Raw genomic sequence first — 19,213 nt, 5'->3', positions numbered from 1 at the left:
GATTTCTGTCAGAAGAGAGCTCCTATGTAGGTGTCAAAATAAAGCTCTTGCCCTTGGTATGATGTGGGTGGAGGTGGGCAACGGAATAATGTGCACCACCAAGAGTACAATTTTGCAAGCTGACTCACTGGTAAGACTGCAATTGAAAAGTTGCCTATTTTCACCCAATTTTGAGACGCCAACTAGTCTCCAACAGCCAGCTGAGATATTGGCTTTAGCATTTTTCTTTCCAGAGACGCAATGTAATGTCTCATACTGATGCTCTGAAACTGACAGCAGCAACTCATGGACAGAGAGAGATAAGAGTTTATTTATGTGCAACATAACTCACAGCTCAGTCTATTTGGAAATAACAAACCAGCCTGAACATATCAGAAAACAGGGATTCGACGCGATCTGGAAGGTACAAGGTATTGTCATTCCTTTGTGTTGCGATGGCTTAAAGCTCCTGTTGTGCTAGTTTGGCATCTGGATGAACCAGTCTTTGTTAATTACAGCCCACTGAAAGGAAACACTAGAATTTAATTAGTTGTTTTGACTTAATATGTGCCCATATTTTAAAAAACTTAATAAAACACTGCTGTTTTGTGTTTGAAGGAAAAAAAAAATCATACTCTTAGAATGGTTCAAGAAAACTGCCACAATATGTCTAGTAATTTTTATAAACACATTGGTAAAAGGTGTTGGTTAAAAGCATCGGAGTAATTAGACCTTTCAAATATATATCTAAATGAAATCCTGCACTTTTGCTCCAAAGCATCTTCTTTTCTTGGTTTTCTCAAAAGGCAGAAAAATAGATCTTCTCAATGGCCATAATGGTAATAAAGGTAATGATTCATTCACTTTACACACAAAACATGATGATTTCTTACTGCATGGCAAGTGTACAACAACTTATTGAATCAAACATTTTCTCCAAGTCAAGCTCCACTGTAAACAAGTCTGGAAAGAAGACCCCCCCCCCCCCCCTGCCCTCCCCTCCTCTCCTCTCCTCTCCAGGCAGCTCACCTCCTTCCCTCCTCTCCCTCCCTTGCCTTGCCTTTCTCCTGACCTTGCAGCTTTATGATTGCAGTAATACGCTGCAGATGAAGAGAGGAGCAAATCCACCGAAGATAATAGACAAATCATCTCCAAGAGGTGGTGGAATAAAAAATCCCCAGACAAACAGACAGCCTGTGTGCTCTCGGACAACCCTTTAAGGGAACTCCAGTGTTGATAAGTAATTATCCCTGCCCAAAGGCATGATGGGATTCACAGAGAGAGGAAAACATCTGTGTGATATGTTTGCAGCATTGCTCATATGGTAAATCTTTAAAGAACGGCTTGCAGACTAAGAATCTGTGGATCAGTAATTAAATTAGTGATTGTAAATGCACGACTTTTAGAAGTATGATACTGCATGCTTGTATGTGTTTTATACCACTTGCATTTATTTCGTATATATTCCTAATACCACTTAGCAGGGTTGGAATCAGTGGATTTTCCAGTAGTTTACCCCTTTTTTGCTGTCTTCATCAGTTGCAATCCACTTAAGATAAAATGTGCAAAAAAGAAAAAGGATATTTAGCTTAAATTTAATATGTTTTACATGTTGATCATAAGAGCTGATGATGTATCTTTTCTAAGAGTAAAAAAATGGGTTAAATTATAATTTTAATTTAAAGGCCTAGCGTTCCTTAAAGGAATGCAAATTGCTCATCACCTTTCATACCAGTTCTACACTAAAATCATCTTACCACTCTCATCTTGTAACTTATCAATATTTAGCTTAATATGTGTAAAATTGACTGAATTATAGCCATTTTTGAGTTGTCTGACGTTGATTAGCTGTAGTGGCCGTCCTGAATTGGATTGACTCCAAAACGTAATAAGTTGTAGATGTACATTAAACAGTTACTTTCTAAATGTTTTATTAAAATCCATCTAGTGGTTCATGAGATATTTTGCTAACAGACGGACACTTTCCCACACAGACATTAGCAGAAACATCACTGCGTGCCTTTCGACTCTGAGCAGCATGTGAAAAATATAGCACTGGAAATAAAAATAAAGAGATGTTGGTAAATGTGTGAGAAAAAAAGCTAAGCTGTTCAACAAAATAAATTTGAATGAAAACAATAGGGTGCTTTAGGTCAACAAAAGGCATGTTAGAGGCATGTCTGAAGAACAAAATATTGTTTTAGGAGGAATTATTTGCACAAGTCATTCTTGCACAGCTGAGACATCTTGTTCTAAACAAAGCAGAATGTCATCTCTGAACCTGTTCGTCTACCTTCCACGGTCACAGCTGAGCGAAGACGAGCATGGTTGCACAAAAGAATCACATGACTCGTACCTCGGGCAGGTAGGGCTGGGTCAGTCTGCGTGCAGCTGCAGGAATGTAAGGCATGGCAGCACCTCCAGTCTGCTCACTTGTGACCGCACATGTGAAAGCTGGAGTTACGTAAGCGGGACATTCACTACCAATTTTGATCAAGTGATATATGCAGTAAAATATTTGACTGTTGTCTGCTCCATAATTTTGGCCTCTATACTTCATGTGTTACTCATAAAAATGCATTCCAGACACTCTTTTAATTTTACAGGAGGAATATGGCCTAAAGCAGCAATGGCACTGCTTCACAAAGGCTATTATCTTTCTCATTTTAAAGACTGAATCACAACTAAAGTTTCAATGTTTGAATATTTTTCTAAATATCAAAATTAGGCTTTTTATTTTGTCATATGCCTCTGTACATCCAGGTTAATTTACCTGAGGAAACCTAATTTTTTGTTTAACTCTCTATGTGAGACATAAACTAATGTTTAATGAGGATGAAGCATTCGGGGATGCACGAGTGGGCACATATTTACCATCATCTCTCTGTAGTCAAAAAATATTATATCATAAATCTGTGCTAATTAGAAACTGTGTTTCTAAACAGCCAGGTATATCCAGGATTATGGCATTTTGTCATGTGTTTTATACTTTAAAGCATTGTTTCCTGGTTAGGAGTGGTATTTGCTGGAGAGACAGGTCTTTTTTGCACATTGAGATTGAATACACTACTACTGGTAATAGAAAAGGATTTATTTAGCATATTAGATTGTTTGATTATTTGTGGTTATCCTTATTTTGTAATTTTGCAAGCCTAAACCCTCATTTTGGGGTACATTGTTTCCACATTGTTATTGTTAATCTATAGTCCTTCTTCACCCTGGATAATGATCCGGCTATGCTCTCCATGACAAACTTTTAGAATGTTTCTGCAACGCTCAAAATCTAGTTAACCTGATTGAACATGACTGAAGGCAATCTCCACTCTTAGTACTCGGCAGATAGGCAATTCATTGCTTTTTCTACAGTCGTCATAGAGAGTAAAGGGGGTATAACAGATAACTCTTACTAGCTGTAGGAAACATTGTTAAGAATAGTTTAAGATGTTAAGATTGAGATAAAAGTTTAAGAGAAAAATCCATGGTTTGTTACTCTGAGAACTGAATGAAGCAGCTCATAATAGGTAAAATGTCAGAAGTAGCAGACAACAAACAAGCCACTCTATGTTTTTGTAAATCATCAGAATATTCTTGTATGGGTAATTTAAAAATCACAACAGTGTAAATTGCCTTCAATGGGAAAATGACATGAAAATACCCAAAGTCTGACGGGAGAAAGCTGCAGGTCAGAGGAGAATAGTGGAGTTGGGGAGGGGTGGGCAGAAGAAGTCGAGGACGGGTGTCAGGACGGAGCTCAAGGAGCAGTTAGAGAAAATAAACAGATGGAGCTTTGAGGATATTCTATCTGAAGCTTAGTCCTGTTGAGTATAAATATGGTGGCGGGTAAGCCATGTAAATAGGCCTGTGTTTACCTGTCTGCACAGCCCAAATTAATCACCCATGCCGCCACGAGCCATAAGGAAGGGAGAACGAGAGCGGGTGGGGAAGCAGGGATATGGGGAGTTAGGAGTGTAAACACGACTAAAAGCTACTGGTTGGCACCATTTTGTTTTGGTTAGGATACAGAGTGAGTGATTAGGCTTCTCTGTTGTGATGAAGGGATGGCAGGAGTGATGGAGCACCACAGTGTAGTTGTGTGAGTTTGTGTGTGTGTGTGTTTGATAGTAAAAGCAGAAAAGCTTTGGACTTAAATTTCAGGCATTTTTTGCAACATCAAAATTGAAATTACAAGCATTTTTTTTAAACAAAAATGATAATAAATGGTAGTACAATTCAGGCTAAAACATTTTGATCTGGTTCTGCTTCATTTATGTTTTTGTACTAGTCAAAATAATGTTTTTTTGCATTAGTTCTAATGTAAAGACATGCTTAACATTAAATTTACCTGATCAACTCATTTGTTGTTTAAATCTGCCAGTTGCAATTGTTGCAACACTATAGTTTGTGTCAATTTTTAATAAAAAATTTCCAGCATTTGTCACTATTTTGATTTTACAGTCCAATCACACTATTTGCCACACATATTACAATTAAATGATTTGCAGTGAGCTAGTTCAGCTACTCATTATGAAAGGAAGGTGTGTTACGTGCTAAAGTATGAGTGTGGCGTTTGTGAGGAAATTATGTATAGTAGAAATAAATAAAAGTTAAAAGTTGGCTGAACTGTGGAAAATTTGAAAAAAACTTCTACATGATTCTACTGCAGTGAGAGTGTGAATGGTTGTTTGTCTCATTTGTCTCTGTGTGTCCCTGTGATTGGCTTGCAACCTGCCAGGGTGTACCCTGTCTCTTGCACAGTGACTGCTGGAGATAGGTCCCAGCTCGCCGCGACCCGGAAAGGAGAAGCTGGTAAAGAAAATGGATGGATAAATGATGCTACTACGCTCCTAGTACTCGCCAAGTAGTTTTTTATTACTATTTTTTGCATACCTCAGACACTCTCCTATGCCCTCCTATTGTCTATGCAACTGCCCTGGCACAAAACTCTCAAACTGTGTCAGGAAGCAGCAACTTGCTAGAAAATTACTCATGTGACGCTACCACCATGGGTATCGTGTCTGCAGTAGGTTGATTGTATGATCTTGTCACAATCACGGTTTTATCCTAGACATGAAGCCAGTGTGGCCAGTCCTGCATCAAATTCTCAATGTTATATCCTCGACTGTGTGCAAGGGGCTCACATCATGGATACACTGTCACCATGCTCCCCCACGCTCCACCCACTCACGACCCCGATATGCAACCACCACAATGATAAACCACCACAACCTTGCTATGGAAGTTTTGTGCAAGCTCTAAATCATTGTAGACTTATCCTTCTCTATTACCTCAATATGGAGCCCACTGTCTTAATACACACCTGAAGATATTGCCAAGACCCTGCAAAGACCATTCACATTATGGCTGATTTTTTTTTTTTTTTACATCGTAGCAAGGTCAACAACCAGGGTGAAAGGTGCTTAAACAGTTGGGATTTATAGTCAATACAAACACTGATTGTCAGGACGTGGTGACAGCGAGGCGAACCCAATACGCAGACTCATCTTCAAAATGAAAACTGATTTATTAAAATAACAAAACTAGAAACCAAAAGGGCTGACGTGGCAGCAAAACAACTACAACAGAAATCCAAACTGAAGACAAGGCGAGACGAAACGAGACGAGACAAGGCAAGGCAATAATACAAGCAACATCAACAATGAACCGGCAGGGAAGTGGAGAAAATGACCAGACTTTAAAGTACAGGGACATCATGGGAAGTGGGCACAGGTGAGTGATTACGATTACAGACAGGTGGAGATGGGTGTGGCAGAAAACAGGAGTAGACTGAGGGCAAAGAGAGGATAATGATAAACAAAGACAATGAGGACAGAACCAAGAGGCAGAGACAAGACAGAGCACAAGAACAAAAACCAAAAGTATAAAATAAAACTCAAAAGGAGAAAACAAAACCCAAGAAAGCAGGAAAAACAAGAACCCAAACCAAAACTAAGAACAAACTCAAAAAATACTAGAAATCATGACACTGATAGCGTAAGTAACACTGAAGAACAGACAAACAGCTCAAACTGGATTTTTGAAGTTAAAAGTCGTGTTGACCCAATAGGCAAAACTTGACATTCCTTACTTTTAATTCACTCATTCCATAGAAAATAGCAATCTGTTATGATAAAGTTGCCTGATGTTGTACATGTCTTCTGTTTTTGGTATTATGTGTAATCCTAAGACATCATGGGCCATTGACACATATTGCTTTGGTAGAGGTGATATTTATTTTCCACATAACTGTGGAATTAGGTGATTGAAATGAGTCTTTTGTATGTGCTTTCTAGATGTATATAAAACAAAAGAACACAAGCAAATGTATTACTAATTTTAGCTCAGTTCTTCATTGTTTCTATCTAGGTTTTGCAGGTAAATACTCCAAAATAGACCATAAACTTCACAGACTCATCAATTACTTTGACAAAATATCATAATGATGACAGGTCTACCCTTACATCAACCTTGTGACTTTGGATGACTAGAACAGTTTTAACAAATGGCTCTATCAGTCTATAAGTTTTGTGTGAGTCCATTAAATTTCAAATCACAGTATTCAGTTCAAAATAAAGAGTTGAAATGTTTTGTCCTCCCATTGTTCTGCACCTCCACTGATGTAGTAAAAGACGAGATAAGATGTAGTGCAATGAAAGGAAAGGCCACGAGGTGTGTAGGCATTTGTTCTGGATTTTCCATTCTGAGATTTGGCATGTTGATGCCTTTTCATTTTAATTGTAAGAATTCATCCGGGATCAGGAGGGTTTTGAGGTGCAGGAGAGGAGAAGAGCTGCGTTTGGATTAGTGGTCCACGTTACGGGAGCAGGCTAGACTCCAAACGAGACTGATTAGAAAGTCGTTTCCCGTACCTGAATTGATGAAAGCATTTTTTTTTTAAATATTCTCTGCTAAAAAGAAGAGGAATGGTTTAATTTAATATATACTCATGTTTAATCATAAGCTCTGCGTTTTAAGGACTATATAGTGATTTTACTGGTTTAAGAGTAATACAGGCCACCAAAGTGCTTTGCAATTTCTTGAGTTTTGCTTCCTAAGAACTTTTTTATCCCTGAGTGAAAGAATAAGTTTGACATAGATAAAATATTTTTTTCACTCAACCTAAATGAACACATCAAATGAATCTATTTGTATATTTATGACAATTGTGACACTGCTACACTTTTAGGACTCGCCAAATAGTAGGTTTTTACTACTAATTTCCACATACAGAAGATTCTCTCAATGCCCCTTACCACACTCTATACACCAAGTAAAGCGCCACATCACTATGAAAATTTTGTGCCTAATTAACCTTTTTTATGTACGTCGTAGTAGGGTTGTCATTGAGTATAAGTTTGGCCTTACCAACTAACACGTAGGTGACATGTTTTTTTTTTTAAAGGATGTTTTGGGGATTTTTAGTTGTTTGTTGGTGTTGAGTTGCTCTGTTTGTTCTATTTTAGGAACTTCACGTTGTGCACCTTGATTGGATTTCTTTTTGTCCGTTTGGTTTGTTGCTTTGGTTTTATGTTCCTTATTCCTGTTTATCGATGGTGTGTTTTTGGTACATGCTGGCAAACTAAGACCTTCCTGGTCCTATTTTGCTAATCATCACACCTGTTTTGCATCAAGCCATTGAGTTCATCTGTGTCTACATAAAATCTTTATCAGTACTGGTTTTCTTTCTGCATTTGTCCAGTTTGGCATCAAATCTTGTAAGTTTGTTTTCTGTCTTATTAGCACTTTTGATTTATTTTTTATTCTTAAGTAAATTAAATTCTTCTTTATCTTCTTTCCCTTTATGGAGTGCCTCCATTTGGATTTTCTCTAAATTACAACTTGTTGAGACAAAAAAGTGATTATTGTCCAACTGGGCCAGCCCAAGGTTGTAAGGCCCATCAGTTAAGTCCATCACTCACTCACTCCCCATCTCAACACCAATTTTTGTTTGTATTTTCCATACTCCATCGTTTGTGACTAGTTCATTTAACACTAGTTTAATGCAATGAGCCAACAATTCATTTCTGGCAGTCTCGGCGGACTCAGGGGGAGGTACTAAATTCAATGTTGTGTTTATGTAACCACAGGAAATAAATTTTTGAGCAGCAGAAATTAAAATATTATTAATACTAAATTATGGCTCTGGTAACATTAATATTAAACTATGTAAATTTTCTTTTATATTAATACAGCTGTTATTGATTAAACTGTATGCAAACTTGCCCTGCTGGCCTGGCAGTTGCTTGTGTTGCTTATGCTTCGGGACAGCTGTGTTGTCCAACATTTTTGCTTTACACTCCAGACAAAGCAAGATGCACATTTAATGATGTACTAGATGTTCGTTTTGTGTAGTCCCTAAAACTAAAGTTCCATTTTTGATAAATCAATGAACTAATTTCTTTTAGCAGTGAGTTTCTGTCAATGGAAGCTAGTTTAAAGACTTCACAACTCTTGCAAACAAGGCTTTTAAGTACCATTTGCCAAGTAATTTCTGCCTTGCTGCAAACTTTTTAGATTTTTTGACTTCTAGAGGAGACAAGAATAGGCTGTTCCAACATGTGAACAAATTAATGCCTTTTACTTTCCCTGACGTGTTTGTCTTGGGACTAATTCCTCTCCACACCACGACAGCCACGACCTACAAAGTCAAACGGCTCTGTCACACCTCTTTTCTCTTCTTCGGTCTATCTCTTCACTCTTCACAGGGAAAGGCCAAAGGGTTTTCCTTGGTCTCTGTAGTGTGAAATGCAAACTGTCATTAACCGGGAGAGGGCAGGCGGTGGGGCTTACACGGGAGCCATCAATACAGATGATGAGTGTGGGGGAAGAAAACAGAAAAAGCTTCTCCCATCATTGTGTCTCAATAACTTTAAAAAAGAAAATTAATCCATTCTGCTCTTAATTGCATGCCACATCCCTCGATGTGTGTCCCCCCTCCATCTCCACACAATGTGGAGGAAGCAATATTTAAACAGACTTCCCAAGATTCCCATTTCAAATACTGTAATGAGTTTTTAAAGGACATAATGGTCTATATTATACATTTTAGCAAGAGGAGAAGAGAAGGATAAAAACCAAACCTTTCCGAGTTTAAATGGGGTTTGTCTTTTCAGGGTTGATATATATAAAACGTGTGACAAAGTGTGTGTATGTAAACCTTGACTTCAACATGTGTGAAGAGGGCATAAAGTGAGGAGGACACAACGGGAGGCAGTACTCGAAGGATTAAGGCCTAATTTCTCCTGTTCTTTCATTGAGACTCTCCAATCCAACAGATAGGTTGAGACTTTTAATTACACACCAGTAATTATGGGCCAGATCTTGCGTTTTGAAAAAGAAAGAGAATAAAAGTTCATTTTGCCTGGTTAATTATCAAAGCTTGTCCTGATGCGAGTGTGCACAGCCGACCCCTGCTGATGCCAAAAGTGAAGCAGGGACCCTGGATCAGAGATACTGAGTAATTAAGGCAAAAAGGTTACGTTGGAAATAAAACATGAGCTTATTTAGCTGAAAAAGCACACTGCTGATAGGAAAAATCGAATCCCGTCTTTCATTTTTCTAATTCCAATACTACAGGATCTGGCGCCATTTTTCTGTCACTATCAGCACTTGCAAATTACAACATTTTTACAATCACCAGCCCGACTCGCAGGAGGCTGGAGAACAGTAACTCGTCTGGGTAATTGGGTTGATTTTTATTTTTTCCATCCTCCTGTTTTTTAATAAGTCCAGTCGCCCCCTTCCCCCATCCTCGTCCAGTCAAATCTGCACTTGCTGACATGCAGCACAGTAGCACTATGCGTCTAATTTTTACATTACATTGCATTAGCTTCACCAGGTTTAAGGGGGAAACCAATACAGGAATCGTTTTATGGCGTAAAGCAGGAGCTGCGATTTGGGCTCAGGAGTCAATCTGGTGCCTGGTGATGATGGCGGCGGAGTTAGCGGGTTGGCAGGCCTGATTAGACCGACTTATGCTGGGGGAGTCATATATGTGCTATTTCGCTGATAGGCTGCGAATCTGGATTTCCTGCTCCAGTGCGCTCATGGAGCTAAACCCATCCAACCGAGGAGGCTAGGCAAAGTGGGGAAGGTGATTTCCTCCATTTCCTGCCCGCACACACATACACACACTTGAGCGCTCAGAGTCACACACATGAACATCATCTCCTCAGCACCACCTCATGAAATTTATTTGAAAATGTATGTGTGTGACAAAGAGTGAAATGTATTCATTGAAGGGGAAAAAAGATCAAATTTACTGAAGTGCAGAGCAGGCTTCATCAAAAAGGAAAATATTTCCATGTGTATTTTTGGGATGTTTTCAAAGTTTGTGTCCCAGCATGAGCTTATGATCCTCCAGCTCTGTGTTTCTCCTTTCACTGTGTCTTTTCTCTGCCTTCTTTCAGTCCGTCTCTGTCATCCGAGCCTGCCCACCTACATGCAAGACGCTGCAGCGGCCCTTCGGACCATTTAGCAGGGACACAATTACACAATTGTGTGAGCAGACAAATGCTGTGTAGGACAGTTGGGGACGGTGAAGGTGGGTAATGCAATATCTCTCCACGGTCCTGGTCTTTCTCCCCCTTCCCTTCTCTCTGTCTTCACCTGGTCTCCCTACGGCCCTCACCCTCAACACCCCTCCCACCAAACCTCCCCCCGCCTTTTTTTTCCCTCCCACTCTGTCATCCCAGGCTTGTCCATCTCAGCCCGGGGAACAGTGGGGAAGCTGTGTGTGTCGGCTCTTCCCAACAATTACCTTCAATTACGGCTCACTGCAGTGTGGCCTATAGTGAAAGGCTTAGCCATTAGGAGTACCCCACCACCACTGCCACCACCCAACCCTCCCTCCCCTGCTCAGTTCTGGAGTGTGGCCAGACTCTATGTGAAAACGACCCAAATAGCCTCCTGCTCACTTTACACACCCTGCAGCTCACTTTACGGGAGCCAGCCCCCAACCTGACTGCCTCTCCGGCACTCTCACATCTTTCATCCTCCCTCTTCTCAGCCTCCATTCGTCTTCTCTTCTTCCTCCCCCCGCTTCTGTCTCTTCTTCACAATTGTCCTTTCGTAGACTTCACCTCCACTGGGACCTGATCCTGTTTGTGGTAGTTGGAGGATTCAGGGGCAAAGCAGACAATGGATATTCTAAGATGGGAAGCTCCCATGTGGTTTGGAATATACCGCAGCTGATAAATAACCAGTAATTTTTTAGCTGAGAGTGCATTCTATGCACATTCTGGTTCATCTTTTCTCTAATTTTGACCAAAAATTTTTGTAATTTGATCCTTTTTTTGTTTTGTTTTTGCCATGTGAAGCTACCCAATCCATCTGGCTACTGTATCCAGTCATCAGTCTCTTATCTGATCACCTCAGCAGGCCGGGTGCGAACCACAGCACCTTATCTCTCGGTGTTGTATTTCTATTCCAGAGATAATTAGCATACTGTTTGTCCTAAACCCGTCATGCTGCACATTCAGCTTGGAGGTGAAAAAAAGGCACATCTTATTTAGTATCTGGTGCAACAATATAGTGTGTGTGTGTGTGTGTAAGCCCAGTTTTAGGCCACTACAGCATCCATGTTCCTGCTGCGGCTCTGGGCCTGTGGACAAGAAGGTCCGGCTCAGAACAGGACAGCTGTGTCTGGGATCACACTTCTCTGTTACAAAAAGGGGCTGACCATAACCTAAAAGCTGCCCAGAAATCATCCCAGCAACGTTCCTGTCCTCCCTGCTCGCATGCTCAGGAAACCCCTCCAGGGTTCCCCCTGGCCACATCCAAACCTGGGCAACGCTGCCGTCGCTTGTGCATCTTGCTTTCAAGGCCGGCCAAGAGCCTCTCCTCCTCTTCGATTCCCGTTCTGAGCCGAGAGCCTCCCCTTGCCACCTGGCACAGTGACTCGGCTCGCTGCTCCGAGTGTGTGCAAATGTATACCATGTCTGTGTGTGTATTCAAGGGTGTACCTTTTTGGCTACGATGTATGCCTGCACTTTTGTTTGAGCATTGTTTGAGTAGGTGTGTGTGTGCGTGTAACAACATTGCACATGCCCATGGATGTGTCTGTTTGCTTAATACCTCCTTCCACTCAAACACCAGGGGCACTTTCACAAATGCGTCAGTGATTTTTTTTTTTTTTTTTTTGGCTCTCTCTGCATCCTCCGACAACACGGTTAGTTTTCAGCACACTACCAGTAACGGCTTACCTCTCAGCCGGGGATAGCCAAGCAGACTTTTTCCCTGGACTGTCCACCAGGCTTTCCACCTTCCACCCCCATCTGTTACAAACGCATGGTCTGAGGCAAACACATAGCCACGCTCAAAACCATGCAAATCATTCATGCCCAAGATAGTAAAGGAATACTCTGACTGATCCAAAGGGGATTTTTTTTTTTTTCTTTTTTTTTTACTCAAGTAGATACCTTTATGATGTGGTGTTTTTCTGTCAGTGAAGGCAACTGTTATGCTTAGAATTTTTAGTGCAATAAAAGTACAAAACAAAGAGAATATTTATCAGGTTTTATTTGAAGCAAAGTTTCAACTATACAATTAATCAATTCAGAGTGCTCTATCTAAAATGCCTTTCTGTTGCCTTCTTTTCTTTTAATTCTGTGCCATCAGTAGCACTGCTTTGCCAGGCCTGTCAGTGCACTGATTGACTGCTGTTTTTCCTGATATACTCTCATGACTGTGTTTTATAAAGAATTGGAAAGGCCACACACGTTTGCAATGTTCAATTTCAAATTGACAGCAAATGAACAACAACAGCAGTTGATGCCAACAGAACTGTCACCTGTTTCAAAGCCTCATATTTAAGGTGATCTGTTGATCTGCTGCCGGAGAGGAGAAAGCAGTTACAACGTCTAGACACGGCCCATAAATCAGGCCTTTTTCCCATTAATAAAACAATGACAAAACTGCCTATTAATCATAGTGTTGTGTGTGTATACATTTCATAAGAGGCAGAGAGAACAAACATTTTTTTCTTCCCCCTCACTCTGAGCTGCTCTTGTTGAATAAGAATCCCATCTGGGATGTTGTGAAACTGCTGCAATGACCTGCGGGAAGATAATGCGTCCTTCAGAGCTGCAGATTCTGACTGTGTCATTGCCATAACATGAGTCATGTACTCAATGCAATTCCCGCCCCGAGGATGCACACACAGACACACACAAACCCGCCGTTGTTTGCCAATTTAACAGAAAACATTACAGGTTCCCCTTTGGAAGGGTTTCTCCGAGCTCTTGTTTGTCTGAGTGGAACTATCCTCTTATGTATTACAAAATAGTCCCAGCAGTTGCCAATAAATACAGAAATTCAGCATAAAGTATTTGATGTAATGGTGGTTTGTTTTTGCATCAGTGTGTCAAAGTGTGTGTCAGCTTTTTTGGTGACGTTCCAAGCTCTGTTTGACACTATGATTTTTGTGGTTGGAGATAAGCAGCAAGTCGGGAAAGTTGAGATGAGAATCTTCTCTCTATTCTTATTTGTGCTGTTGTTTCAGCCGTGTCAGATAGTGTAAACACACTGCAACAACTGTGATACAACTCAGGGGTTATCAGATCTGTAATTGTTTGTGTCTTTTTGGGAGAAAGCACACGGCTGATTCTTTGGGTAATATCTACAAATATAATCCGCAGTTGATTTGATGTGCTTAAACTGGCACTCTGTTTCAGAGTGGGGCGCCTACACAAGTGTGTATCCCAAGAATAAAAGAAAAAAAAAAGACTATAGAAAGTGTTTCGTCCTAGATACGTGTGTGTGTTTCTGTTTAAGTGAAAGGAATGTGTGTTCCACATGCATCAAGCAGCCCTGATAAGATTTGAGCTGTTTTTCTAATTAGAAGTAGCTGGAATTGTGATCATTATTTTCCCCTCAATTAAATGATACAGCCCCCTGCAAAAAGAAGCTTCTAATCAGTTTGTAATTAATGCCATGGGATTTTTCTCACTGCCTGAGGTTTCTATTTCCTATTAAAACAAATATACTATTTACTAAAGGTGCTAAAGTTCCAGTGTGGATTCTGTGTAAAACTAACTACACATTTACTGGTTTATCAATAACAATATAGATTATATTTTACTATTTCCTCTGCATGAACAGAAAATTTGCAACGAGGACAAACTTTAAACCTTACAACACTTAATGCAACAATAAATTTAATGTAGCATGAGTAAAATAAGACTGATATAGTAAAAATTTGCTTTCTAGGGCTCATTTTATTTTATTTCAAATGTATTTTTTATCAAGTAGTTTTACTCAGTTTATGTAAAATTTTCTATCTGCATGATTTTAACAAAAATGCTAAAACATCTATATTGTGCCACTCATTGGCAAGAACATAAGCAGTAATGACTTGGTCAAAAATTCTCAAAGTTTTGGTCCATAGGTAGAGAGATTCTCCTCAAATCAAAAGGTCAGAGGTTCAGTCTCCATCCCCTGCAGCGTGCAGAAGTGTCCTTGAGCAAAACACAGAAAATAATAGTGGGCAAGCACAATATAAGCTGCTACATCATGTTTCTCAAATGCTCTGTATTGAAAGTGTACATAGATGCATCAAAAATGTTTAGTTTTTAAAAATATCTGTTTTCAGAAACTCCCTTTGTGTGTAGACAAGAGGTGCAAAGGAAACCGAAAACGTTTGTTCAGACACTAGTCTGGGCCCGGCTACCGACTAAGTGTGCTTGCGTGTTTCCATGACTGCCTCCATTCTAAAATACAAGGTCTTGGTGTCCTGCTCTGATGGCTTGGCAAGCCTTGTGTGAAGGTTTTGGTGTAAAGTGCAGCATTCTATTGACTCATAGTCCTGGCTCAAACTTTAGAACTCAAACTCTACCTCAGTGTGATGGACTTGCCCTTACCTTTCCTTGAAAAACACAACCAACTATGTGTGCTATTGCTATGTTGATTGCTTGTAACTGCATTCAGTACACCTCAAATTGCCATTTATCATGGCAGAATAAACAATGTTTGTTAGGGTATAGACTTTCTATATGTCAACATTGGGAACCTTAAATTGGGTCTATAGTTATAACTAAATTGTTAACTTTTATTGCTAATTTAGTATAATATGTAATTCACTATAACACACACATATATATATATATATATATATATACACACACACACACACATCTGGCTAAGGAGGTTTGCCTCTTAAGCCAGAAGGACCACAAGGCAAACCAGTTATCATCCTTTTAAAGCTCAAGCTTTTATTTATTACCCGCTTCTTTAATTCAAAAATTTAAGATGCAAAGAATATTAATAAAAACTTTCTTTTAGGTTTTAAATAAGTTTAATGAGTGGAGCTTCTCTTGGTGTGAAAAGTCATAAATAACCTTAGGCCTTCATAGTGGAAGCACAAAGTCAGCTTTCAGCTCCATAAAAAAGTTGGATTTGATTCTGAGAGTGAGGCCACAGTATGTCTGAGACAATAAACTAATGTCTAAGGTATACAAGCTTCTACACGTTCCTCTGTCTCTACCCAGCAGTCAGTCATTCTGGGGATAAGGATCTGGATGAGCTCAGGTGATTACACTCTTTAGGCCAATGCTAATTGCAAGGTCTTTGCTTTAAGTACTGTAAAAGTATTAATTAAAGCAAACCATTAATCAAGGCTGTTGGCAGCCAAACAGTGAGGAAGACGGCGAGGAGGAGGGATTGAAACGATTTTCTCAGAGCAAGTAAAGCTTCTTTTTCACTTCCTTTGTGGGCGTGGAGGTGGAGGATGGTGTGTGATCTGAAACCTTTTAGATGCTTTGCAGAGGAAGGAAAGTTTGTCTGAAAGGGTCATGAGGTTATTTTATAGGTAACAGTTGAACATGGCTGTTCATGCCAGTGTTTAACAGATTGCTTCCATCATCACAAACACATCTGTTTATCGTCAACAGCTACTAAAAGGTAAAAAAAAGTGGATCCAATATATTCTACAACTAAAAAGTTACGAAATAATTTTAACAACTCAAAATGTCCAACATAGATATCTGATACTTCAAATTGTTTACCAGTGTATCCAAATGATCAAACCTAAGCCAAACAAATAGGTATGGCTTTTCTAATTCTTACTTATGTGCTATGTAAAAAGTCCAAAAGTGTCTAAGCATGGCAAATACCATTACTTACTGTTCTCTATGCAAAAATACGGAACAACCCTTAAGATTTATTTGTAAAGGGCAGTACTGTTTGATTTTAAACAGTAATTACATTTCTTATTGCTCCAGTAATGCCATTGGTTCCGTCACACCTAAAAGTATTACCCTAACACTGCTCTTCAATTTCCGATTGCAGGTTTTCTACTTTCCTTTTAAAAGACATTTTCATTTAACACAATATGCCAAAGCTTCTTAAATTATAATCTTTGCTATAACAACAAAATTACCAGGACTTACAAGAAGATATATCTGGTCCCATGGGAAAGAAGTAGATAAAACAATTTCAAATAGAACTTTTAGAACTTAGAGGTGTATGGCTGAAAATTGAGCCAAATGAGTTTTTAGGAGCTTTAAACGTCCTCTCATGACGTCTACATAATTTTCCAATCCAGATCAGGTTTTCCTGTTATTCTTACACTTTTTTGCACTTTCAGTTACTTTTGTTTTCACTTGCCATTGCATTAAGTTTGAGTAGTAAACATTATAAACTAATAAGGTTTTGTCTTTGGTTCAATTTCTGCAACGAATTTGTATCTTTTGCAGATAAGAATCCTTCACCGAAAAGGCAATGAAATAAAGCATATGTTTAACATGTTATGGAAGCTTGAAGACGTTTTAATTCAAGGCAAAGCATAAGAAATTTTAGTAACCTTAACAATTTTTTTTTTTTTTGCCTAATTTAGCTGCCTAAAGTTAGCCAGATAGCAATGTGAAGTGAAAGTAACCTGTGACTAATAAAAGTTAAAATTAAAATAAAACAATTGGCAATCAAAGAAATTTATTTTGAATTTAAAATGTAACAAGGCATATACTAAACCTAAAGAGGAAAAGCTTCTAAGAATGATAGCTTTTGCCTTTTTTATTCTTATTTAACTTGCAGGGTTTAATGTTTACTTTAAAAGTTAACAGCCATTTGTTGAATCATTTTCCCTCTTATTTCCCTATGTTTACCAGAGCTTATGTACTAACCCCTGTTCCTGAATAAATTATGTTTGATCTTCAGTGCAGTGCTACAACCTTTGTGAATTTTAGTCTATTATTTGGCCAAACAGAGTCGTGTTTGGACACGCAAAAATATTCACGTTCCTGTCAGTTTTTTGGTCTCCGCCCAGATTTAAATTTGAAATTATACACCGCTTCTTATTAAAATCTGAGATTATTGCCTTGAGCCTTAATTTATACATATGCATGTATTTAAGCTCTAAATATGCAGACGGACGGTGCTGGGAAAGTCAAGGAGAAAATCCTATTATACCCTACCTGTGAGATGTAGAGTAGTAAGCCCCCTGACTCCCAGCAGAATGGGACCAGAGAGACAAAAGGCATCAATGCTAAAAGACTGAGATGATTTTAATCACATAGACTTAAAGAAAGAAAGATTTAAGAAAAAATAACATCTGAAAACCAATTCAGCGAACAAAGACCTGAGTGTTCCCTTGTGGTGGGATCGAAGAGGAAAAGAGGACAAGTGAAAGAATGAAAGCAGAGAAATAGGATTTTATCGCAGTTTTAAGTCGATGAACTAAAGGTTGGGGTTCATAGACGAGATGAGGAAAAGAGGGAGGGGGAATTAAAATTCCCCCTTTTAGTCAACGGGGATATTTAATTTCTATCTCTTTCTCCACATCGCTTCCATAAACCTGATGTACATCATTTTCATGTCTGTTCCCACTCTCTCTTCTTTCCCGGAGCCGTCATTTACAAAATGGCTGCTGAGGGTTGGAGGATGATGCTCAATTTGTAGAGCGTCTAAAATGTGAAAGAGGCTGTGAGAGACGGGGGTTCGAGGTGGGAGCTCGGGTTTCTCTAATGGCTGCGTTGGGATCGGCTCCTGTTCTGATTGACTTGTTAAATGATTTTCTGGGCTCTGGGCCCAGGCGAGACTTTGTCAAGTTTTTGTCCTGTGACAGACGAACAAAACAAGTAAAGAGGAAGTGCTGTCCAGATAGAAAAGCTAATGAAAAGGGAAATGGACAGGTTGGAGGTTGATACGGATTTGCGATACGACAGCAGGAGGGTTGGCCTGTCCTCAGTGAGGATATTTACAGTCAGTAAAAAGACCAGGAGGAAAGATTGACGTTCAAGTAACTCAATGGGCCTTTTTTGCAAGAAAAAAAAGATCATTTAAAAAATGAAGATGACCAAAAGCAGAGCTACAGTGCAACATGCTAGTACTGCAACAAGGAGTTGGCTTAATGACTAAGTTATAAATGTTGCTGCTCAAGTATTTTGGACTAATGGTTTACTTTGCTCTGTAACCTGCTCATTGTGTCCTGAAAGCTCTACTGCATTATGTACATTTATAGTAGTAGTATAGTAGTACTGTTTTGTCAAACTTATCCTGGTACTGCTGTACAAAAGCACATTAGTCAGGAATCTCTCATTTAATTTTGAAATCTTCAAAGAGGAAATAACTTGTTGGGTTATCAGAGTTGTTTAGAACACAAATGGTTTCATCTTAAGCCCCCTTCACATTGGATGACAACCGTACTATGACATAAGAAAATAAACAAATGCATACATATATCAGTCGAAACATAGATTGCCTTTGCAGAGATTTGGTGAGGACTTAAGAGGCATATTAAGAACATAGTGGGCAAGTGTGATAAGTATGTTTTGGAAGATTCACAAAACTTCTGCAGCAAAGTTGCGATGGTTTATCATAATGGTGGCAGGTTTTTGGGGTTCGGGGTGGAGCATGAGGGTTCGTGGTGGCAGGATATCCATATCATTGCGTGCGGTCCATGTACACTGGCATGGTTTGGTCATTGAATCTGAAGCAGAATTGGAAACAATGTAGTGCAGATGTGATACCCATGGCAGTAGCGCAATGCTAGCATTGTGTAATCATTTAGAGCACAGGTGTCAAACTCCATTCCTCGGGGGCCGCTGTCCTGCATGTTTTAGATGTGTTCTTGCTTTAAAACACCTGGTTTAAATGGATGACTTGTTGCCGTGCTCCTGGAGAACTTGATGATTTGGTGAGGAGGTGATTGAACCGTTTGAATCAGGTGTGTTGGAGCAGAAAAACCTAAAACTTCCAGGACAGCGGTCCTTGAGGCCTGGAGCCTGACACCCCTGATCTAGAG

General features: G+C 39.4%; 1 long non-coding RNA gene across 1 annotated transcript in view; it reads left to right on the top strand.

The window, feature by feature from the left end:
• The first annotated feature begins 10,391 nt into the window (after positions 1-10,391).
• Positions 10,392-19,213, top strand: part of LOC119617921 — a 91,708-nt gene continuing 82,886 nt past the window's right edge. Inside the window, exon 1 of the long non-coding RNA XR_005234380.1 lies at positions 10,392-10,519. This is a non-coding gene — a long non-coding RNA (uncharacterized LOC119617921). The remainder of the gene's footprint in view (positions 10,520-19,213) is intronic.

This window comes from Kryptolebias marmoratus, linkage group LG18, assembly GCF_001649575.2.
Source record: "Kryptolebias marmoratus isolate JLee-2015 linkage group LG18, ASM164957v2, whole genome shotgun sequence".
NCBI lineage: Eukaryota > Metazoa > Chordata > Actinopteri > Cyprinodontiformes > Rivulidae > Kryptolebias > Kryptolebias marmoratus.
Note: the sequence above shows the minus strand (reverse complement) of the source record. Positions and strands in the feature narration are given on the sequence as shown.